The 26,235-nt window shown below is 40.2% G+C and overlaps 1 long non-coding RNA gene and 1 pseudogene across 1 annotated transcript; one reads left to right on the plus strand and one right to left on the minus strand.

Moving 5' to 3' along the window:
- The first annotated feature begins 20,773 nt into the window (after positions 1 to 20,773).
- Positions 20,774 to 22,764, plus strand: LOC131255103 (DNA-directed RNA polymerase V subunit 1-like; annotated as a pseudogene).
- Positions 22,765 to 24,490: 1,726 nt separating this feature from the next.
- On the minus strand, positions 24,491 to 25,747 carry LOC131256436 (uncharacterized). The gene is made up of 4 exons (XR_009176817.1): positions 25,611 to 25,747; positions 25,426 to 25,497; positions 25,271 to 25,342; positions 24,491 to 24,568 (listed from the first exon to the last, which is right to left on the minus strand). It is a non-coding gene; the product is annotated as an uncharacterized LOC131256436 (long non-coding RNA).
- Between the last annotated feature and the right edge of the window lie 488 nt (positions 25,748 to 26,235).

The raw sequence follows: 26,235 nt of genomic DNA on the forward strand, positions 1-26,235 counted from the left end.
GCAGGTGTATTCAAGTGATTGTCTATGACCACATTTATAGATTCCTGAATAATCCTTTTGTTCAATACTCGATATGCGCGACTGTTTAAAGAATATCTTAAAAAGATCCCTTCATCATTTTTAGTGGCAAACTTTCCCAGATTTTCACGGTCACGTAAAATATAGCATTTGCTGCCAAAAACTCGAAAGTATTTGACAGTAGGCTTCTTATCGAACCATAGTTCATAAGCAGTTTTATTATTTAACTTACTAATATAAACTCGGTTGATTATATAACAGGCAGTATTAACGGCTTCGGCTTAAAGATTTTTTGGGAATTTCATACCATTCAACATTACATTTGTCATTTCTTGAAGCACTCTATTTTTTCTTTCAACAATTCCATTTTGTTGTGGTGTTTTAGGTTTAGAGAATTCATGTGATATTCCCTGATCGCAACAGAATTTCTTAAAACTATTATTCTCGAACTCAGATCCATGATCACTAAAGATTTTACTAACTTGAGAACATTTTTCAGTTTGAATCCGTTTGAGAATCCTTTTTACTTCATCAAGGATTTCTGATTTATCTCTTAAGAAGGCTACCCAAGTGAATTTGGTATAATCATCCACGACTGCCAATATATATTTTTTGCCACCTCGACTCTCCGTCCTGGTTGGTCCTATAAGATCCATATATAGAAGCTCGAGTGGTTTTGATGTGGCATTGGAGTTCACCTTTTTATGAGCACTCCTAGTTTCCTTACCAATCTGGCATTCGCCACATATTTTGTCTACTTTTTGTAGTTTAGGTAGACCTCTTATTAGTTCTCTTTTGCTCAATCTATATAGATTGCGATAGTGTACATGTCGAAGACATTTATGCTACAACTCAGTCTCATCAGTATGGACCATGTAACACAGTTGATTAGATGAGCTAGAATCACTTACGATGTAGCAGTTTTTAGAAGTTCTATGACCAGTTAATATTACCGAGCCATTTTTGTTTAAAATTTCACACCCTAGGTTAAAAAATTTAACACTATGATTTTTATCGCATATTTGAGAAATTCTTAACAAGTTATGCTTTAAACCTTCAACGCACAAAACATTCTCAAATAAGGGAAGGTTAGAAAGTTGAACTGTACCTTTGCCAATAATCCTGTAGTTGCTACCATCACCAAATGTGACTGAACCATCGGTCATATCTCTAAGAGTGGTGAACAGACCTTTGTCACTAATCATGTGCCTGGAGCATCCACTGTCTAGGTACCACTTTGAATGGCTTGAAGCTTTGAAAGTTGTATGGGAAACTAAGCAAGTAACCTTAGGAACCCATTTCATAACTGTTTTGGGTTTAGGAGTATAGTTGGTCTTCTTATATTTGTAGTTGTTGTAAGAATGACCTACTGAGTTAGATTTTAAGAGCTCCTTAAGTAAATCAACTATTTTCTCAGTTAAAGGGTTTCGGTTTTGATTTTTATAGTTAATATGCCAGAAGATTCATCCCAAGTAGCCAACATTTCTTTCTTTTTAAGTTTGTCCTTTTTAGGACACTTAACTACTAAATGCCCATATTCTTGGTAGTTGTAACATTGACTATCTTTTAAAGATTTTCAAGTTTTAGATTTAGATTTAGATCTTTTCTTATCATTTGATTTTTGAAAGTCAACCTTCTTTTAACTTTTGAAAATCTTGTAAAACTTTTTTATTAAAAGGGCCATATCATCTTCAGAATTTTCTTGAGAAATACATTTGGAAGATTTAAGGGCAATAGATTTACCTTTAGGAGCTTTAAAATTTAACTTATAGGTTTGTAATGACCCAATAAGTTCTTCTACCCTCATATTGTCTGTATCACGGAGTTCCTGGATCGCGGTGACCTTTGAGTTGAACCGTTCAGGTAGTGAGCATAGTATCTTTGCACACACTTTACTTTCTGGGATTTTATCGCCAAGACCCCATATAGAGTTCACAATGTCATTTAATCTTCTATAAAAGTCCATGAACATTTCATTTTCCTCCATATGTATTTTCTCAAATTTAGTTGTGAGGAGTTGGACTTTAGATTTCTTGACAATTGACGTTCCCTCGTGTGTCATCTCTAAAATATCCCAAGCTTGCTTTGCAGTATCACAGGATATAATTCTTTTAAATTCATTCGGTGATAGTGCGCAAGTGATTACATTTAGTGCTTTTGCATTGGTACTACTCTCACTTTTCTGAAGTGTGGTTCAAGAAAAATAAGGTGAGACTTTCATTGATTTGGATCCATCGATACCAGTTACTTCAATGGTAGAAGGGGTCCATTCAGTCACTGTGGCTTGCCACATGCTCTCATCCATGGATTTAAGAAAAATCCTCATCCTGGCTTTCCAATAGGCATAATTGGAGCCATCAAATGGTGGAGGCCTAGTGACTGAAAGGTTATCAAAATTTGACATATTATAAATACCTTAGATCGATTAGCTCAGGAAATAAATCCAAAAATCTAACAATTAAAATGAGTTATTATGCTCTGATATCACTTGAAAAGGCCTAGCTATATGTCCTAGAGGGGGGTGAATAGGACTATGCCAAATTTAAAATAATAACAGCGGAATTAAATAATAAGATAGCCAAGAAAAAGAAAGATATCAATCCACAATTCAGAATGTAAAGCAATCACAAATTCTAGTAGTTCTAAGGACAACCTCTCACCATAAAAATCAATGGTTTATGGTGGGACAACCTTACTAGAACAATTAGAGAATTAAAAGCTAAAACTGAAAGGAAATAAAGGAAATAGTAAAAAATAAATTCTAAACTATTACAACATTCTCTATAGTGCTTGAAATGTAAATATTACAACATTCACATCCACACATACATCCCACAACTTTGAATGATAAAATATAGGAAAAATAAATCACACATCCATAAAACATAAGGAGTTATAGTGGTTCGCCTGTGTGTACACCAACTGTTAAACAATAACCACACAGCTTGCTACTCCACTCCTAATATCCTCACACAGGGGATATCAACATTCACTAGAAAATAGGTTTCTCAGGTTCACTTAAAACCTTCACAATTGTGTCTTTCAAATGGGCTTACACAATTCAAAACACCCCATTTCTGAGTTTTCTGACTCTCCTCAGATAACTAACAAATTGAGATTTTTCCGGATTAATCTCAAATAAAACCAAAAGAAGAAAATTTAAAATAAAGTAAAATACCTAGATTTCTCCTTTTGTTGTAGCCCAGAAGAACCAGTCGAAGTAGAAGTTTGAATATAAAAGTTCAATATCCAATACTCACTTTGAAATGGTTCTAAGTTCTAATTGATTTTAAATTAAACCAGATGCGCTAGCTATATTTGATTTTGATTCCAAGAAGAAGGAATATAACAATTCCTCTTTTCAATTCAGATTAGAATATAGAAACAAAATCAAATCAATAAAGCTAACAAAAGAGAATTTTAAATATGCACGAAGTAGCTTAAAATGAACACAAACTTATCTCAAAGTGAAGCCTTGATTTTACTTGAATTAAATATGAAACTCTGAAATTTGTGTTTTATTTATAGTTGCAAAAATCGCATCTATGACTGGTCCTGAGGACACTACGACTGGACGTAGAAGAAACAGATTTTTAAAATTTTAAGCGCGATCAGATAAAACTGTTCCGCTACTGGTTGTAGGCTGTTCACAACTGGTCGTGAGCCCTCCACAGCTAGTCGTGACAAACCCACGACTGGTCGTGTGGCACCGGGTTTAGTCACTGTAGATTGAGTCGTAAGTGCACAATTGGTCCTGGATCAAGTCGTCATGGTTCCTACGACCGGTCGAGCAGACTCTTGGACTGGTTATAAATCAACCAAAAAATTGCAACAAACTTAGGACAGGTCCTGAAATTTCTTGGACTGGTCAAGCCAGTTCTAGGACTAGTCGAATAGGGTCTAGGACTAGTCTTAGAACAGACCAAATACATATAAAAAGATTTAATTTGAATTATGTATATAAAATGACCTACCCTAAGGTCAATCTATGGTCATTCATACCTTAAATGTGAAGTATGGACATTGATACTTCATTTCTTCCGATGATCGTTGACAATTGAAGATTGTGAAGGTTGAGATCTCTATACTTGATGTAGCATTAAACTTGAGATCTTCTAGAGCTTGAATTACACTTCATCTTGAGTTGTACACTAACTTGAGTCTTTGAACAAGATCACTTTTTTCGTTGTAGCTTGTACTTGTATTTCTTGAAATGGTTTGAAGTAGTTCTTCGTTCTTGACTTAAAGCAAAGTGTTTAGAGAGGTGATGCAATATCTTGAACCCATATGTAATGTCTTGAACATATATACCAATGAGCTACATAAGACATAAATTGAGATTTTTGCACCATAAAATTTGACAACCAAAAGAGCATAAAACTATAGCACTTACAAGTTCTCATCTTATGTCACGCCCCAAACTCAGAAACCGGGCTCACAAAATTTCCGATCGCCGAATCCGGCGCCGACAGCCTCCGTAGAACCCCATTCTCGGCTCCCAGTGGCCATTCGCCAGGTTCCGATCCTGGGATGCTACAAGGAGGATTTTCAACATAAGTTTGATTCGTAATAAGCATAACCAAAGGCATAACCCACAAACAACAACCAAAAACTCCATTACATTTCCACTATAATCAAAAACTTTACAAGTACAATGAGCATAAGGGAAATACAATGATGATAGACCAAAAGCTCCACAAAAGATCAGCTACGCGCCCAAGCCTCAGCGCTGCTGCGATCCAACGTCATCTGTACGCAACGATCGTGCATAAGCTTATAGAAAGCTTAGAGGGTGGTGAAAGCGTATGCTCAAGGTGATAATGCAGTTATGCAGTATCAGAGTAATGCGGAACATGCTGATGAATGCCAAGAATACCATTAGCCGTACCAAGGCCATGCGGTGTAAAGAATGATGTCGGCCATACCAAGGCCATGCAATGCGAAATGCAACTCAAGCATGCAAATCCTCATCTAAGTCCACATATCAATACAGCTCAAAATCTGGAATATCACCGGGGTCTAGTACACTCCAAGCTAGATTGCGGCCCCATCTCGCGCAATAAGGTGAGTGGAAAAGACCTCACTATCCGCCTGCCAATATCGGGCTCGGCTCGTCAATAGCGGACCCATTCCTCGAGCTGGTCAGACTCAGCCTAGCATTGCCCCCTACTCTCGGGCGGGTAAGGCCGCACTCCCTTCCAACCGACCACGACACAGTGAAAAGCGCAACTGTCTGGTAATCGGCACTCAGCGCTCATGCATCCACTCGGTCTAGACGTTGGAGCAACCTCCTGGTACCATAAGGGTTTAGGAACTTTCACCTAGGGACATCTATCGCACCCCATGTAGAACAGTATTTCCGGTATCCAATCTTGCCAACCACGATACGTCTGTGGAGGCTATGGCCTTGATGTCGCTAGGGCGTACAGTAACCATATCACATAATGCGAATGCATGAATCATACTATTCAGTCATGCAGCAATCCTGCGCATATCATGCGCTCATGTAGGGCGACACCCCCTGTACGGGAGCCCCTAAACAATCTGCCCGAAGGCGTATGCTATGATCAGTCATTTCTCATATCAAGCATACATATGATGCATATGATCATGAATCATGGAACTAAACATGTTATATAGGATGGATAATGTGCATAACGAAGATGGGCCTAGACGGCCTACACATAACACATACGAGCCTAACAATGGGCCCTAGGGAAAGTCATAATGCGGACATTTAACCAACACTATACTTGCAATGGGGACGTCAAACCGCCATTGCTCCCAAGGTATAGCCCAATGTAAACATCATTACGTAACCCATGTTGGGATCGTACATTGCAATGGACCTTAGGTACATCCCATTGGGCCTTAAATACGTCAAATGGGCCATATCATATGGGCCTTATATTCATTAAGTGGGCCACATCATTGGGCCGCACCAATGGGCCTTATGTGCATTGCAATGGACCATGACCGTGGGCCTTAGAGTGCATTAAATGGGCCTACTCACATGGGCCTTATGTGTATCAAATGAGCCTCACCAATTGGGCCCCATACGTGCATCAAATGGGCCTCAACCCATTGGCCCCATTACATCTTAATGGGCCTTGACCCATGGGCCTCTAATGCATTAAATGGGCCTTGACCCATGGACCTTACATATATATCAAAGTGGGCCTCAACCATGGGCCACAAGTACACTGAGGTGGGCCTCCCACCACCATTATATTATATATATATATAATCTAATATATAATATATATATATATATTACATAAATTATTATATACAATATAATATTATATATATATATACATATATATACACACATGCACGCACACACCCACACGCAGGCACACACACCCACTGTAAATATCACAGTGGGCTCCACCGTCCAGGCGGACGGTGGAAATGAAACACATACATCTATGTGGGCTCCATGTGGGGCCCACCACAATGTTTCTATGCCATCCAACCCGTTGATAAGGCCACATGGGCCTAGATGAAGGGTGAAAACAAATTTCAACCTGATCCAAAACTTCTGTGGATCCCAAAAGGATCTCAAAGGTAGAAGTCCAATCCCACTATTTCCTACTATGTGGGCCACCTGAGTCTTGGATCTGATTTTTGGGGTGGGCCCACGTCAGGTAGTGGCCCACCCTATGAACGGTTCAGATGGTAGGTAAACATCAAGGTGGGGCCCACAGCTATAGTCGTGGGTGGCTGCTCGACTGTCCGTCCACTGGACGCTGGGCGCAGGCAACGCCTGCTGCTGTGTTAAGATTTTTTTATTTTTTTTTATTTCAGTTTTCCTGCGGTTTTCATGGGTGGGGTCCACATCCAGATAATCCACTCCATCCAATGGCCCTCCATGGCCCCAGACAAGCAAAACAAGCCCAATATTGGGCATATTTCGCCGTATAGACAGTCAGGGAAGGTTTCAATGGTGAAAACCACCATTTGATATGGTGTGGCCCGCCAGAACCTCGGATTGACTTTGTTTTTCGGTTCAACGCCTGAAAGGGGTTTGAGAAGGGAATGGACGGCGTGGATTGAATACATGCATCAAGGTGGGGCCTACATGAATGGACCACCCCACTTGGAGACAAGCTAACATATATATATATATATATATATATATATATATATATATATATATATTTTGTTTTCTTCCAGTGACGTCCAGCGTCCCTGGATGTTGCACATGCACGGAGGCCTTGCTCAAGTGGGCCACTTCATGATGAATGGTGTGTGTACAACACCTATAAGGTGGGCCCCACTTCTAGATATTTTGGATAGAAATACATACTTCATAGTGGGGTCCATTCAAGTGGGCCACACAACCTCATTATCACAAAAAAATAAAATAAATAAAATAAAAGGGAGAGAGATAGAGAGTGAGACCCGCGTGATGGAGGGACCCCGGCACTATGGGCCCTCCCTTGCACTAAATCATACATCAAGTGGGTCCCATTACATGTGGGTCCATGAAATTGAAATCCAACGGTGGAGATCCCTTCTCCACTAAAATAGACGGTCTAGATGACCCTAAGCATGCAAGAAAATAAACATCATGATGGAGTCTATGGAGAATGGCCCCATCATGGAATGATCATGATGATCCAAGTGGGCCATTGGCCACATCTTAGGGTCCAAAGTGAGATCCAAACCATTGATCGGTTGGCCTCACTTGGCCCATCTTAAAAACATCAAAATCTACCCTATCAAAACACCCACCACTTGATCTTCTTGCTCCCTTGGCTTCCTTAGCTCCTTGTGCTTCTCTTTGATGGAGGAAGATGAGAAATGGATGGTTGAGATGAGAGATCTAAGGATGGAAAGGTGAGCCACACATGTAGCTTGGGAGGAAATGGGAGAGGCTCATACGTATGAATTTTTGCTTATGGGAGAGTTTGAAATGAGAGAGAGACTTGTAAGGGAGAGAGAGAGAGGGAGTGATGGGTGATGGAGTGATGGATGGGAGAGAGGGATGGGTGTAAGAAGCTTTTTTGACTTTTTTGGCAAAAGTTGTAAGAAAGGGTATGGGTAGTGTAAGAACTTTTTGACTTTGGGGTTTGCTTGGGAAAGGGTGAAAGGTGATGTGTACTTGACATGATGGGATTGATGGGATTGATTGATTGTTGTAATACCTTGTAGAGATTCCCTCGGAATTCGCACTTGCGGTGTTTTCCTCGCACCGAACGCTGGCCCACATCTCCCAACCAGGGTATCGCCTCGGCGCGCAAGTCGCGGCATCGGAACCGCAGCGACGACGCGGTCGCTAAGGTATAAGTCCTGGGTTGAGTCGACTCAGGTTGACGGCACGAGAATCCAGGTCGCGCGCAAATACCGGTTAAGGGTCGAAGGTTGCCGGAATTCGACCGGGAAGACCGCGGAAGCCTATGGAATGGTACGGTCTAGGATATGGGGCTTACATCTTACTTCGATTCATGATACTTGGTCTGGTGTGCCGTAACGATACCTAGATCAAAAGTTATGATCAATTTACGGTCCACCTTCTTTTAGTCCAACCATGCTAAGAATGTATCTGTGACACGTTCTACATTAGACCCCTTCACTTAGAAAAAAACTCATCCTCGAGTTACTGAAGGGACTCGGTTCATGATTTTGAGATAACTTTTGATGCTGATGTTTATTAAGCTCTTGAGTTGACACAATACATGTACTCATGCTCTCCTCAACTTGGCTAGTATGGATTAGTTCCTACACATATGTCTTTAAGATCTCATATTCATTCTGATAATCTGGGCAATTAGGTAGACTTATCCTTGTGACAAGATCAATGTGGTTTTGTATATCTCCTTGCACGAGAAAATGAACAAGAGGAGGATATCCTCAATCTCCTACAACTACAAACCATGATACGTAGAGTGGCCCATCTAGGCCTCAACGTGTGGCACCCACAACAGCGGGTCCGAGTAGGATTCTAAATTCTTATGGTTGGCCAAGGGTGAACACTTGTTACTGATGTGGCCAACCGGGCCACTTATCAAATACCTGCCCTCAATGTCCCGCAGCCCACTTGACCATTAACGAAGATGGTACTGAAGGTAATGCTATGAAAAAAGGCCTTAGGTTTGATAAAGATGAACAAGCCACTGAGAAAGGAGTCGGTGACTCGGAACGGTTGGCCGATGATCATGGCATATGCATTTACTGATTCACTTCCCTTAATCAAGGAGCACTTTTACTAAAACCATGGCTTAGTAAAATAATAGCTTTCCTTCTATATTTGATCCTGGTAGAAGAAATGAAAATTTCCAAGTGCTAAAGAAATGGACAGTGCACCAACTATGAAATGGACAGTGCACCAACTATGACTGAGATGAATTCTAGATGGCCCACTTAAGCTTTTTAGAAAGATGAAACAGTTAAAAGGAAGATTGGCTAATCATAATTCATGCAGGATCCATGCACGCTCTTCTACTTCCCATAATGTGCTATACGCATCAATATCGTGATTTCAGTGTTGAATGCTCAATGCACAAGGAGAAGAAAATACAAGAGTGCATCAATAAATCTCAACATAAATACAATGTGCAGATACTGTAAGAATTCTATAAGGTGCAGGGGCTTTATTGATCAACAGTCTGGATTGTCCTAAGGGTTGATAATGTGATCGGGTATACTAGTGGGCCCCACTAAGTTGTGATACATTCAGAAATTCGTGTAAGGGGTGGAGTGCTACAATTGTGAAGCACATAGTGTTTTAGAGGAACTAGGATTGTCAAATTCATGTGGAGCTATAGGGAGAGGAGTTTTGATGGGTTTCAAACTCCTCTGCCCTCTCCATTAAAAAACAGGGCTGGGTCCCCAAGCCAACACCACCGATCGAAGTTTTAGCCCCATCTCAGCTTTTTTAAGGGTGTAAGGAGAGGAAGACTTCAACATCCTATCTATAGCAACGATGTCTCAATCAGGTACGCCCTATAAGCCCTTAGGATCTCCATATTCGATGTACAACATGGTCCTTACAATTCTGCATATAGACTTACAATTGGTATTAAAGCCACTGTCCATCAGGTATGGAGGATTAAATCTAGTAATTGGGATTTTGAATCTCAAATTATCAATTAGGGATTTCGAATTCCCAAAACCAGTGATTATGAATTTTAATTCCCAAATCGACATCAATTGGGGATTTCGAATTTTGATCCCCAAATCAGGAAATTGGGGATTTCAATCCCGAAAATCAGTATTTTCGGATTCCCAAATCCAGTCATTAGGGTTTCGATACCCAAATTCAAAGAATATAGAGATACAGTGAAGGGTTCTTTTGCACCCTTACCTGTGTCATTGGTGGAGGTAGTTGTGAATGGTCAAACCAACACTTGCATTGTCTATAGCCGCTGCCTCATCCATCATCAATGCCGTGGGAAGAAATTTGAGTGATGGTAAAGCATGGTTCAGAGGAGCTCTAAGCCACAATTAATGGCTGCCGCCTAAAGAAACTCACCACATCTGTTCTGGCAGCCTTGGCCAATAGTGGCGAAATCATTTCCCTTCCGAAAACCCTCATTCGTCAATGGCTGAGCGAGCGGAGATGCCTCTTCTGCCCATCTTCTACGTTTCCGATCACTGACAACCATAATTTCTCACTGCGGCAGCCATTACCGTGGTTGGAGGTGCTGCTTCGTTCAACTCTAAGGAAGATTTCAACGGCTAGGCTTTCAATTGGCTATGAACTCTGCGGCGGCTATTGCTGCTAGAGTTAAGGTTTCTCAAGCCCTTTTGTTTTCGAGAGAGAGATAAGGGCAACAACCTTATAACTAATCGGGTTGGTGGACCCGATTGCAGTTTGCAACACGTCCACCCTTCTGACCCGTGTTGTGATGCCCGTATTTTAGACCGTACTGTTCTGTAGGTTTCCGCGGTCCTCCCGATCGAATTTCAGTGACTCGCAATCTGTAATCGGTAGTTACGTGTAACCCTGAGTCGTATCCCATTCTCCAGAGTCGGCTCAACCCGAGACCTGTACCTTTGCGACCGCGCCGTCGTCGCAGTTCCAACGCCACGTCTCGCGTGCCGAGGCGATACCCAGCCAGAAGATGTGGGCCCGCGTTCGGTTCCAGAAAACACCGCGCGTTGCAATTCTGAGAGAATCTCTATGAAACGTCACATCAATCCATTAATCAAGTACACGCAACCCAACCCATCCCTCTCTTACACAACCTTACCTAAAGTCAACTCTCTCCCTTACATAAGTACACTCATCCATCACTTCCCATCACTCCATCACTCACTCTCATTCCATCACTCTACCTCACCACTCCTCTCTCTCTCATTCCAAGTAACTCCCATGGAAGCAACTCCAACGTCTCAACCCCTCTATGAGAGAAAGCTTGGTGTGGCCCACCTTCTTATCTCCCATCTCCACCATCTAAAGATTATCTCAACCGTTGAAAATGTGTCCTTGGAGCTCTAGATCGCATTGGTGGAAGGAAGAGTCCAAGATCTAATGGTGGGTGTTCATTTCATTTGATTTTGATGTAGGGTCCACATGATTTGGGACCCACTTGATGTGTGCATCCTATAGGGAGGGCCCATAGTGGCGGGGTCCCTCCCTCTATCTCACCAATTTCTCCATCTCTCTCTCTCTCTCTTATGATGAAGTGGGCCCCACCAATATATGTGTTATATCTACTCCATCCATCTGATGGTGTGGCCCACCGTACGCATGTGATATCCACACCGTCAAATGCTAGATGGTGTGGGAAGTAGATTGGCTGAGTACTTCACATCAGTTATGTAGTTGTTGTATCAAGGTCAGCAAGTTTCCTAAGTCTGATAATAAGTGATCCATGCCATCCACGTGGGGCCCACACATGTGGCGTCTAAGCAGTCCAGATAGGGCGTGGACCCCACTTTTTATGTATGTGCTTACATTCATGACAAATAGGTGGGGCCACCTTATTACTGTGGTCCTTCCACACCGTCCGTCCGTGGCCCCACAATGGCATATGTATATATTGTATTCCCACACCGCCATCCTCTTGCAACACGTGAGACCCCACCAGCAGTATGTGTTGTATATACACATCGTTCATCAGCTCGACGAGTAGAGGGTGACCGTCCATCAGGTGACCATTTGCTGGTGGTCCCACGTCAGCCAATCAGAGGGTCTGATAACGAGGTATGTGTTTTATCATAATATATAATAATATATTATGATATTATATTATATTATATTATATTATATAACATATATGAATATGGTGGGTCCGACGTGGAACCCACCTACTGAGCGTCAATTGGTGTTTCCCACACCACTTATGTGCCTGCCATGTTGCAACCAGCACGTTGTGGGGCACCCCAACGTGATGTACGGGTATTATCCACTCCGTCCAGCAATCTGGACGGGTGACACCCACCCCATATATGCTTCATCAATGCCGTCCATCTGCTTCCTGCGAGGGGCCCTTTGATATATGTGCAACGTCCAGACCGTCCATCCACCAGCTGAATTGCTGCTGGATTGATGGCAGCAAGTTCTGCGTGCCCCGCTGAGGTATGTGTTATATCTAAACCGTCCATCCATTTGGCAACGCGTGTTAAGGCTTGAGACAAAAAAAATGAGGCAGATCCTGATACCAGGTGGACCACAGTGCAAAGAACAGTGGATTTGAACGTCCACCATGGAAACCCCTTTAGGTTATAGTGTTTTTGGACCAATATGATATTTGTTTTCCTCCCATTTCAGGTCTTTGTGAGCTTATGCAACGGACTGGATGGAAGATAAATACTATGGTGGGCCCACTGGAATTTAAGGGTGAAAATCTTTATCACCACTATTAATTGTAGTATGGTCCCAGTGATCTTTTGATATGATTTTAAATAATGCTTTAAAATGATCTCTAACAATAGATGAATGGTGTGGTTGGTTGGGCCCATTCAACTCGGCCCATATGATTCGGCCCATTTATACCGGCCCATTTGAATCGGCGCATTGATTCGGCCTATTTGATTCGGCCCATTTGATGCAATTGAGGCCCAAGATAATGTATATTAGGCCCTGGTGCGAGGCCGTGGGCCCACTACATGTTTGGCCCTATGAGGATAACCCCTTGGGAGCAATGTTCATTAAATGACCACATTGATGGGCAATGATGGTTTAATGTCTACATTGTGACCTCCCCTTAAGCCTTGATCGACCGATCATCGAGGTGATTCCGATTATCGTGACCGATTGCCGATTCCGATTGACGTGATCGATTTGCCGATTCTGATTATCGATCAATCCCAATTGACGTGACTAATTTACCGATTCTGATTATCGATCGATTCCGATTATCGTGACCGATTACCATTCTGATTGATGTGATCAATTTGCCAATTCTGATTATCGATTGATCCCAATTGACGGGGCCGATTTATCGATTCTAATTATCAATTGATTCCGATTGTCGTGACCGATTGCCGATTCCGATCGACGTAACCGATTTGTCGATTCTGATTATCGATCGATTCCGATTATCATGACCGATGACCGATTCCGATTACCGTGATCGATTTGCAGATTATGATTATCGATCGATCCCGATTGACGTGATCGATTTGCCGATTCTGATTATCGATCGATTCCGATTATCGTGACCGATTTTCGATTCCAATTCACATGATCGATTTGTCGATTTTAATTATCGATCGATCCCGATTGACGAGATCGATTTGCCAATTTTGATTATCGATCAATTCTAATTATCATAACCAATTGTCGATTCCGATTGACGTGATCGATTTACCGATTCTGATTATCGATCGATCCCGATTGATGTGACCGATTCGCTAATTCTGATTATCGATCGATTCCGATTGTCGTGACCGATCGCCAATTCCGATCGACATAACCGATTTGCCGATTCTGATTATCAATCGATTCCGATTATCGTGACCGATTGCCGATTCCAATTACCGTGATCGATTTGCCGATTCTAATTATCGATCGATGTAACGCCCCGTGTTTTCAGGACCTGAGTACACGACTCGTTTCCCAAAAACCCGAGTGTTAACCTTAAAGGATGGTCAAATTCACGTATTTTTTTTCTCTTTATCAGAGTAAGCAGATGAGCGTAGAATGGACAAGTAAGCTAAAAGGGAAGTTTCAATTTTCATTTAGAATATACAAGTGGTTGCCCATAATGACTTATACAAACCAATGTCCACATTCTTATGAATACAAAATGACATAATATTACATGTGAAACAAGATAAATTGTAAAAATCTTGAACTGTGAAATCATGTAGCAATCCTTAGCAAATAGAATCATGCACCCTTGTCAACCATAGCCTACTCCCCACCAATATACGGAGCCACCTGCACTACCTGTATGGTTGTATATTTGATGGATGAGTGGCCAGCTCAGTGTGAATTCCCCTCAAGATTACACACCGCCGCATTAGGTAAGCATAGTTATAAAATAACAAGGCAATCAAAACAATACATGATGCAGTCTTTTTAAATGCATGGATGCGTGAATGCACATCGACCTGAGGATGCACATCCAGTCGGACTTGGGCTCGTCACCCATGCAAATCATCGACGTGGGAAAATCATCCAGTCGGAACAGGGGTCAATAGCCGGTGGTCTGGGAGCTAGCGAAATGATACCCCAACAACTCTAGAACACGTGCTACAGCATCCAAAATAGCCACCCATCATCGCCAATATGCTATAAATGCATGATTAGTCAAACCATTATTAGTCCAGTTACAATCAGCCAATTTAAATAAGCTCAAGGTCACTACAGGGAGCATATAGCCCAGCGTAAGCCGACGGCTCAGGCATAGTGTCCCATTACCACCATCCCCGGCCCATGAGACTACCACCTTAGGATGTTTAATGGAACATCGTCGACTAGTGGTCAATCATATTACAACATATGGGGCTTACCATTGCATGGTTACACAATATAAAACATCGTGCCCATATAGGAAAAATATCAAAATAAAACCATGCAGGGCGAGTATCAAAACGAGATACATAGGGTAAATATCAAAATCATGCGATAAAAGACTATCTTTAAAAACCATTGGACACAACAACCTTGGATGGTAGGCCCACATCAATGATCCATCTAGACCACCACTCAATAACCACGAAGTCGAAAGTCCATTACGATCACAACTAGTCAAGTTACATCCCAAGTATAAGTGTACATTCATATGTGGGAATTTTCCACTAATGTACCAGTTTAAGTTCCATAAGCAATCCCCAAAAAGGAATCCACAAGCATGAGTAATTATACAGGATAATCATAAAGCATGTAATACAGCAATTCAATTTCTACCAGCTAACACATGTGTTTATAAAGGGAGATATCAATTATAAATTTAAATAAAAACTATAACTTAAGCTAATGAGAAGATGGAAAGCTCAAGGGGAAGAATCATCACCTTATATTTTAAACCGCCTACCCGTGTTGCTAGAGAATGCATGTTTTCCTTAGAGTCAAACCCTATCATGAATTGTAAAGTTATACCGTTAGATTCAAGCTTTACATGCTATTTTAGGTCAAGGTCTTAACCTAGGGTTTGGCTTACCTTAGTTTTAGGGTTTTAATGTAGAACTAGGTTTTCGTCCTAGAATTTAGATCTAGGATAGGTTTTTAGGATTTGGATTGTAGTTGGCATATGATAATTTTAATAATTGAAGAGTAATTGTTAACATTAGTGTTATAATTAAAGTTAGCCAATTTATTAATAATAATTATTATAATGCTAGTAATTATATGATCTACTATTAATGATTGTACCAAAGAATGATAATTAAATTACTAATGTGTAATAATGATAGTTTTGTTTGTAAGCACTACTATTAGCATGAATAATCTGTTAATGGTTAGTTGTGTTTAATAACCGTAATTATTATCGTAATACTAATAATAATAACAATAGCTATCAAGTATCAATAATGGATTCAATCATGATAATATATACTATAATCGGCCATTACAGTATTTATAATCATTTGTTTGGCTCACCAAGTTGTGGTTCACAAATCCAACCCATCCATTAAGTGTGTCCCGCTAGTTTAAGGGGTCAAACCAAGTTCCAGGTGCATCCAAATCTCAGATGGACCCTAGCAAGTGCTTTTATATGGTCTATCATGTCTTCACAAGATTGCAGATGGCGTGGGCCACCTAAGCTCTGTGTATGGCTGATTTTTGGGGCCATCTCATATATAAAGGGGACCCATCAAATGGACGGTGTTGATGTTCAACACACATCATGGTAGAGCCTGTGCCAAAATTTCAAGCACAAGGAGGCAGTGTCTTCTGGACGTTTACGTGCATGTTCCTTATATATTTATTATTATTATTATTTTGATTGTTTTTGATAGGTGGGGCCCACCTCAGGAGGATCTACTCCGTCGGTTGGGTCTAGGCTCAGGATAGGTCCAATGAGTCCAATATTGATATGTCTTGATGCACCGAAATATCACGACAAGCCCTAATGATTTACCACTATTAAATTAGTCTTTCTCCTGGTGTAGCCTACCAGAGAGTTGGGCTGGCTTCATTGTTCGGGTCAACACGGTAACGTCAATACAGCAGTTATATAGCTGGTGTACACGTGCACCAGCAATCACTTCTTAGGTGGGTCCCAGGTGGGGCCCACCTCCCACATATACAGTACTATGTGTATATATATACCACCTTATATGTTTTTATTATATTATTTTTATATATGGATATATGTAGATACATATAAGTACCAACCGTCCAGCATTGGACGTCCATTGATGGACGACCAGGATAAAATATGTAAGTCATGGTGGACCAGGGCTGGTAGGATGGACAGTTAGGGTACAAGCATCTTGGTGAGGCCCACAGTTAGCCCACCTGCATTTTGGTGAAGCCCGCGGTCAGAGCGGCCCGTCAGCTGCCAATGGTGAAGAATGGCCCCTGTTGCAGGCTGTTTTGGGAACCATTTCTAGCCCTGGTTTTCAGCTTAAACGTGGCTCATCCCGGGGCCCTTTTTCGACCCATTTCAGAGCTCAACCATTGGCACAATGGCTGCCATTTTCTCGGCCAAAGAACGGCCCGAACAGAGCTTATTTTTGGACTGTTTTTAGCCAAAAAACGGAGCTCGTTTGCATGCCATTTCTGGACTGTGTTTCAGCCTCAAGCTGGGACCATATAGATGCCATGGTTCGGCCCCAAGCAGGGCCCGAAACTCAGGCCACGTTCAACCTTAAAACAGCGCCTGAACGCAGGCTATTTCCCGTTTCAAAACAGATTCTGCCTGTGCAGTCCCTATTGACGGTTGTCATTCAGCTATGAACGCGTGTGGTTAAGGTGTGGTGGGGTCTTAGTTTGGGTTTTTATTCTGGAGTTCTAAACAAAAATGGAGGGAAAGGTTTTACCTCCCATGGTTGGGTCCGACCCGATCTTGAGCTGGCGTGTAAACACCCACCACTCCTACTCCTTTCTTTTATCTCTCTTTCTATAGGAGTGGTGTGGCTGCAGACTTACACTAACTCAGCTCAGTTCGTTCTCACGGACTGAGTGGGGACAGTGCGAGCCGAGCTCACCTTCCTTCTCTGTCTTCTCTCTTTCTCTCTCTGTTTTCTCTCCTTGCTTCCTTCCTTTCTCACTTCTCTTCTATGTGGAGTCTGGGAGGGTTGAACCTCCCCATTTATAGGCAGGGAGAGGAAGGGTCCAGCGGTTGGGATAGACTCTACAAATCCCTAGGCAATGGCCGTCGGTGGCTGCCTCTGTTTTTCTCAAAACGGATAAATGCAGCTTGTAATTCCTCCCGTTTTGGCTATTTTTGGCCTGAGAGAGAGAGAGCTGGCATCTGTACGTCGGAAATCCAACCGATGCGGCTCTCCCCATAACTTCAGTGGTCTGTTCGCCTTCTGTTTATTCGTGATAGAACGGACGATCAGGGAACGATTCCCTTCCATTTGTTTTCGGGGGCCAACTAGTATGGTTTTCAGAAAATTCATTCCTTCCATCAGTTTTGTAAAGTGATGTTAAGCTAGCGGCCATAATATGGGATGTATCCGAGTTTTAGATAAGCCACACTACTAGTCAATGTGTGGTGCTAATTCCGTAAATTCCAATTTGCGTCCGCTGTTACAACATGCAGATTTCTATGTGGTTGTTTAAAAATAGATGAGGGTCCACCTATGATGATCTTCCGGAAGATCTACTCCATTCACCGTCTTTGGCACACCGTGCTAACCCATGGTCTGAAATTTGAAGTAGATCCGAACTGCAGGTGGGCCGCACGATCGGCTAATGCATCAAATGGTATTCACCGTTAAACCCCATGCACGTAAAATTTGAATGAATTGAGTTATTTTGTGTGAAGTTCACTTTACTACTTGTAGTTGTACGATCCGCTCTATTCATCGTGTTTAACATGCCCTGCTAAGATTAAGGTCCAAAAATGGAGCAGATCTGTTGATCGGTGGGCCATACTATCCGATAAAAGCATCAATCGTGGCATGTAGTGGCATTCACTATTTACGAATTCGCCATCCATTTCTCAACCGGCATCCGACGCCCATTATGTCGGAATGTGCCATCCGAATGTCTTGAAATTTAGCGAATATGCATCATTTTTCGTGCTCTTTCCTGTGATCCAATTTGGGTCCCGATCTCCCGAGGATGAATAAGATGTTCTTTTAATGGCTAATATACTTCAAAATTTCAAAATAATATTTGTACACCTCTAATCAACAAGTCACCAGGCAGTTTGGACTTAAAGCTTAAGACACTACAAGAAATTTCACTTTTAGCGACGAAAATTTTCGTTGCTATAAGTCAAATTTTCGTAGCTAAAACGTTTTAGCGACGAAAGTTTTCGTCGCTAAATTCGTCGCTATAAGACCGATGTCGAAGCGTTTTCTCAGCGAAAATTTTGAATCGTCGCTAAATGCAAGCTTTTTCGCGACGAAAATTTTCGTCGCTAAAAAAACTGTACAAGACTTTTAGCAACGAAAATTTTCGTTGCCAAAAATAAATTACAAAACTTTTAGCTACAAAAATTTTCGCTGCCAAAAAAAATTACAAAACTTTTAACGACGAAAATTGTAGTCGCTAAAAATAAATTAGAAAACTTTTAGCGACGAAAAGTTTCGTCGCTAAAAAAACTGTACAAGACTTTTAATAGCGAAACTTTTCGCTACTAAAAAAATCGTTCTATTTTTAGCGACGAAAATTTTCGTCGCGAAAAAACTGTGCAAGACTCCTAAAAAATCGTTCCACTTTTATCAACGACAATTTTCGTCGTTAAAAAAACTGTACAAGACTTTTAGCAGCGAAAATTTTCGGTACTAAAAAAATTATTCTACTTTTAGCGACGAAAATTTTCGTCGCTAAAAAATTGTACAAGACTTTTAGCAGCGAAAATTTTCGCAGCTAAAAGTAAATTACAAAACTTTTAGCTACAAAAATTTTCGTTGCTAAAAGTCTCTTTTTAAAAAATTATTCTAGCTCAAAATTCCGCACAAAATTCCTGATATACACCTGTTAACAATATATTTCATTATATTCATCCTGATATACACCTGTTATATAATATATTTCATCATATTCACATTCACATCCATCTAAACCCAAACAAGAAAATCCATCCAAACATAAAAGTACATTCATCCAAACACAAACAATCTTATCCGCATCACACTTATTCACGCATAAATACATATAAGTTTAACATAATAAACAAATATACAAAAAATCGTCGTCTTCTTCCTATTTCGACAACTTCCTTACCACCTACTTTCTAGTCAAGTTCCATAGCCATGCACACTTGTTTCCTTGTCCTTGCATCTTAACATCATCGCCATCTTTCTCTTTTATCTACACCACCCAACATTTGGAAGGATCATACATGTATTCACTAAAGAAGATATGCTCAAAGATTGCAGGGTCATCCAGAGATGGAAGATCATGCTTCTTTCTAGCTTCACACTTCCCTACACTGTAATACACCTGCCAATTGAACTAAAAATCATGTGACATCATTTCTACTAGTCACTGGAAACAGCCATATGATTTGTGACTCCATAACATGTCCGTGGGTTCTCTATGAACTCTAATCACAGAGTGATACCCAAAAACCTGACACACTTGGTGGTCAAACTACAACTCAATGCCAACATGGACTGGCACATCAGCCACTTTTATTGTAACAAGAATTGTTTGATAACCATGATGAAGAAGAATACTTTCCAACAAAGAGCTACCAGTTAACAGCCAAGAAACTCACCTCCATCGTGACATGGCAAGCCAAAAGTTGATAAGGCATGTACTTATAGCCACTGCAAAAAGAAAAAATGAAAAACTGAGTTGTGACTTTTGGGTTTTCTCAATGACATCATATCTTTTATTCAAGTCACAATACAGAATAAAATTTAAATCTTTCAAGGCCTGATTGAGTTTCATCGACTTAATGCAAAGATAATCTACAAGCTCACAAAAGAGATAATCACAGTTCACCAGGCTAGAAATAATCCATTGATCTAAATGCATCTTTTACGCTGCATTTTGAAACACACCTGAGTTGGATTGCAATTGCTCAGTTCAATTAGGTGGCAACGATTGAACTGTATTGACGGTTAGTGTTATTCATAATGGAGTACAAATTGCAATTACATTCCTTTCTAGTTGAACTTGGAGTAATGATCACACAATACAAATACTATGATAGTTTCAAATTGGTCATTTCAGCTTCACTGAAATGATTATTGCATTTCTAGATGATAGCTTCACTGAAAAATGGTCTTTGTGAAAGCTCAGGAGCATTGGACTATTAGATCTCCTTCAGCCTTTTTGTGTCCAATGCACCTCACAACTTTCTGTGACCAACTGTGGTCCTTCATTATGGTGTAGAGAACACACAAAATAGTCACTTAAATACATCCAGACAAATCACGGTAGCACTTCTCCAACATTCAAATTTTTCAAAACCAAATTGGAAAAAAGAGAATCAAATGTAACTAAAACAGATTTGAAAGTTGGTCAAATCATAAATAGGCATATTATGGACGGAGACATTGTTTTCATTAATAGGCCACCTAGTACTCATAAACATTCATTACAAGCATTTTCTGTCTATGTGCATGACGACCATATTGTTAAGATCAATCATCTTATTTGTGCTCCCCTAGGTGCAGATTTTGATGGGGATTGTGTTCATATATTTTATCCAGTCTCTAGCAACAAAGGCAGAAGTTTTGGAGCTGTTTAGTGTTGAAAAGCAAATCCGTAGTTCTCATAGTGGTAGTCTGAATTTACAACTGGTGCATTATTCCTTATTGTCACTTAAACTCATGTTTAGGACTTTTTCTTGAACAAATAGACTTCGCAACAATTGGTGTGTTTCACCAGTTTACTGGAACCTGCTTTGCTTAAGGCTCACCATACAGGTCCTCTGTGGACTGTTTTGCAAATGGTACAGAGTGCTTTACCTTCATTTTTTTACTACTTTGGGGAGAGGCATTTGATCAGTAAAAGTGAAATGGTGAGGATTGATTTCAATAGAGATTTACTGCAGTCATCATTCACAGAGATTGTTACTTCTGTTCTTGACAAGAAGGGAACAGAAGAGGCTGTTAAGTTCTTTAATATGTTGCAGCCATTGCTGAAGGACATTCTCTTTTTAGAAGGATATAATGTTGGCCTGAATGATTTTGACATTCCCAAGACTGTTACTGAAGATATAAAGAAGAAAATTCAGGACATATCACCTTTGCTGCTTCACTTGAGATCAAATTACAATGAACTTGTAGAGTTGTTAGTGGAAAGCTACCTGAAAACTATAAAACTGCCAATCGTGACTCGTATTCTAAAGTTATCTGCTTTGGGTAATTTGATAGATTCTAAAAATGATTCAGCTATCAGTAAGGTTGTTTAACAACTTGGCTTTTTGGGGCTTCAACTTTATGACCAAGGGAAGTTTTATTCAAGGCGTTTGGTTGAGGATATGAGTTTCCACTTCCAAAATAAGTATTCTGTTAATGGTGATATGAGTTTCCACTTCCAAAATAAGTATTCTGTTAATGGTGATATGAGTTTCCACTTCCAAAATAAGTATTCTATTAATGGTGTTGACTATCCTTCTAAGGCATTTGGGTTAGTTAAGAGCTCCTTTTTTCAAGGTCTGACCCCCTATGAAGAGTTGGTCCATTCCATATCATCCAGGGAAGTGTTGATCCGTTCTTCTAGAGGACTTCTTGAACCAGGAACTTTGTTTAAAAATCTAATGGCCACACTTAGAGATGTCGTTATCTGTTATGATGGGACAGTGAGAAACCTCTGCAACAATTCTATAATTCAATTTGAGTATGGACAGGTGGACAAAAATAGTCCTGGCAGGTCTCTTGCTGGTGAACCAGTTGGTGTATTAGCTGCTACTGCAGTATCAAATCCTGCATATAAAGCAGTTCTTGATTCTTCTCAGAGCAACAACTCTTCATGGGAGTCGATGAAGGAAATACTTTTGTGCAAAGTTAACTTCAAGAATGATATTATAGATCGGAGAGTTATTCTATATTTGAATGAGTGCTTCTATGGGAAAATGCATTGCAAGGAGAATGCAGCATATTTAGTTCAGAATCGTTTGAAAAAAGTCGCTTTAAAGGCATCGACAAATACCTGAAAGTTCAGAAGCGGATACAGGCCTTGTTGGCCACATTCACCTTGATAAGATGCGCTTGAAAGTACTCGAGCGGAGCATGGATGAGATCATGCACTCTTGTCAAGAGGTTATAAATTGCTTTGGGAGAAAGAAGCACGCTCTTTCACCTTTTTTTAAGAAGATTTATTTGTCTTCCTGCGAATGTTGCACACTTCAGCAATAATGTGATGAGAAGTGGTCTCAGCTGCCATGCTTGCACTTCTTCTACAAACAGCAGGAACATTCATGTCAAACAACAATGAGTAGATTGTCTCTTTCAGTTGTCTTCTAGATGCCTTAGCAGATTCAGTATCTGAAGAAAATGAAAAAATAATAATAATAATAAATTGATGGACTGTCTTCTAGATGCCTTAGCAGATTCAGTTGTCTTCAGTCCATTACTATTGCCCCTATCAAGGAGAGATGATACCATTACCAGTTAAACTTCTGATTCCCATTGGGACACTATGCTAACTACACTTTGGGCATAACTTCCTCAATTGGGTCAGGACCACATTCTCCTTTTTTTTTTTCTTTTTTTTTTTCTTTTTTTGCACATAAATAACTAACTTTGCATATGCATTCCATGTTAGCACTAATGCCATTAAGATCTTTTTCAATCAAGTGCAGATTTGAGAACTTGATTATGCTCTCGTACCAATAGAAGACTTTATTTATGTCAGATCTCTCAAATTAGTAGCACTCCACACTTGCTTTGAAACCGCATTTATAATTATAGAGATGATATCCTGTCAGCTGAACGAAGCAAATGGAGCACAACAACAGTAGCAGCAAAAAAAAAAAAAAAAACAAAAGTCCATGTACCCTGAGAGTATCCAATTCAGGCCCTCCTAAGGCATCATAGTAGTGATCTATTGGTAAAACATCAATTTCAACAGTCTGTGTACTGTTAACCTCTGGTTCTCATTTTTTTTTGGAATTGTATAATCATAAAGCAATGGAAATAATGTGAAATTAGATGATATTTTTTTTTGAATTGTACCTTTTGATCACGCATAGGCTGCAGATGAAACACATTCCAGAACTTCTTACCTGCATCAGTTCAAACTACTTAGAAGCACTTTACAGAAGAAATGGTAAAGAAAAAAAAAATCAAAGAAGACCAATGATTTCAATGTCCATCTTATGCATTTGAACCAAAATCCCATTCTTTCAAGCATAGAGAGGGAGAGAAGAAATCTAAAATTGACATCTTATTATATTAGAGCAAACACAAAACGTAAGTTCATAATATAATGGATATAGACTAGAAACAAAAGAAGTAACGAACAATGATATATTTATGCCATCAGGGGTATATCCATTCAACTCACAATTTCTGCATTTTGGTCATTCCCCAATGCAGGGAAAGGCATGCTCGATCCATTCAAATCAGATATCCTCCTGAAAATCAAAATATATTGGATTCAATAAAGTAATTCATTTCATACCACTTCCAAGGCTGGGTATGAATCCAAGAAAATTCTAAGTAATAAAGCAGCAAGAAAAGAACATGGAATGTGCCCTCACAGTTCAGTTAGATTCACCAAGAAAGAGATGTTGGAAGGAATAGGTCCCGTCATAGATGTGCCTTGCATATGCCTGCAGTGGTTTAGAATCATGGTTCATATAGATGTTCTCATATAGAAGCAAGAAGCAATTTACATTGAAAACATATCAAATAAAGTTCTTACAGCCTCTTGAGTCGTGTCCAGTTCCCGATGAAATCAGGGATCTTACAGAAATAATATGAATGGAGTTTAATAAGTTATAATTTCTAAATGGAAAAGACAACCCCAGTGACTAGTGAAGAATTGATATACAAGTCCGTCAAGTTTCTCAAGTTGCCGAAGGTAATAGGTATTTCTCCTGTCAAGTTATTCGAACAAGCAAGGCTGCACCAGTAATATATTGGATTATGTTAGGAAAAAAGTTTTTTTTTTTTTAAAAAAACACCTATTGTTTATTATCACCATAGGCTGTATGCCAATCACTACCAACTGATCATGATCAGATGGTGGTGATAAGTGAGGCCCACACCTGCTACACGGTGTGGACCCAGCGGGGCATTCCACTCCTTAAAATGGTCGTGGAGTCCTCTCAACACCACATATTGACCGTCAACTGATAGTGTTGAATAGCATAAACACTTCGCAATTGGTTGACCCTCAGCCATTCTGTTCACCAATGTAACCTAACAATGGCCAGCATATATTTACACATTAATCACATTTTCTGTTTAATTAGGACATAGGAGGCAACCAGAACTAATAAATAAATAAATAACATTTAAATTTTAGAGATTCTCAATTCAGGTCACAAATCTTAGCAGCTGCTCAAATGTAATAAAGATAAGGGTGACACTATTTGCACCTGCACTGATTGATAATGGCAACCTTCTTTCAACATTGGTAATACAACAGTACAAATTTGTACTCCTGAATTACCAAAAGTAGAAAGAAAAGATGCTAATGGAAAATATCAATCAAGATGAGTAAAGATATGAATTCCCTGAAAGATAACTATGAAATGAGAATTAGGTCACTATTTGAAAAATAAAAAAATAAAAATTGCAGTGGCAAAACAGAGAATCTTACAATCTCTCCAAGCTGCGCAAATTACCAAGCTCTGGAGGAAGAGGTCCTTCGACCTCGTTAACTTCAATGACTCTGCAAACTCACGAATTGCATGAATAATAGTAGCTAAACGCAATTTCATCTGCCTAATCAAATGAAAGTTGTGAATCACATACAGTGACTTGAGTGTCATGATGTTTCCTAGCTCCTTTGGAATTGTTCTAGAAATGTGATTTCCCAAAAGCGACCTACAATGTTCAAACAATTTTTCGGGTATGTCCCTCAGAGAGTGAGAGAGGAAGAGAGGGTTTTGTAGATTAGTTATAGAAGATTCCAGATGCAATTATGGAAGAGGACTTACAAATCGGTGAGAGGAAGGGAAGCCCATGCTGCAGGGATCGATCCATTGAGATAGTTGCGAGAAAGATCGCTGTTGGACAAGAGCAGAAATTACGATCTAAGACCCCGATATTTGCTACGAGGCAAAATAAAAGCGAGAGAGAGAGAGAGAGAGAGAGAGAGAGAGAGAGTGAAATACCTCTCTTTGGGCGCGGCTCTGTTTTGAGCGCGCGCCCAAATTTGGGAGACGGATTGGCTACTGGTGGAGGGTGCTCTGTGGGCCCCACCATGATGTATGTGTGTCATCCATTCTGTTCATCTATTTTTAGAGATCATTTTAGGGCTTCATAGAAAAATTGATAGGTATATAAGTCACAGGTGGACCACACCACAGGAAATCAATAATGATTGGATATCCACTATTAAAATCCTCCTAAGGCCCACTGTATTGTTTATTTGAAATCTAATATGTTGATTAGGTCATAAAGACCCGGATGAAGGGAAACTATAAATATCAGCTTGATCTAAAACTTTTACGGCCCCCATAACGTTTTTAATGGTCAACGTTCATCCAACACTTTTTCTTGTAATGTGGTCCACTTGAGATTTAGATATACCTCATTTTTTCTCTTATATCATAAAATGAT

Source organism: Magnolia sinica, chromosome 9, assembly GCF_029962835.1.
Source record: "Magnolia sinica isolate HGM2019 chromosome 9, MsV1, whole genome shotgun sequence".
Lineage (NCBI taxonomy): Eukaryota > Viridiplantae > Streptophyta > Magnoliopsida > Magnoliales > Magnoliaceae > Magnolia > Magnolia sinica.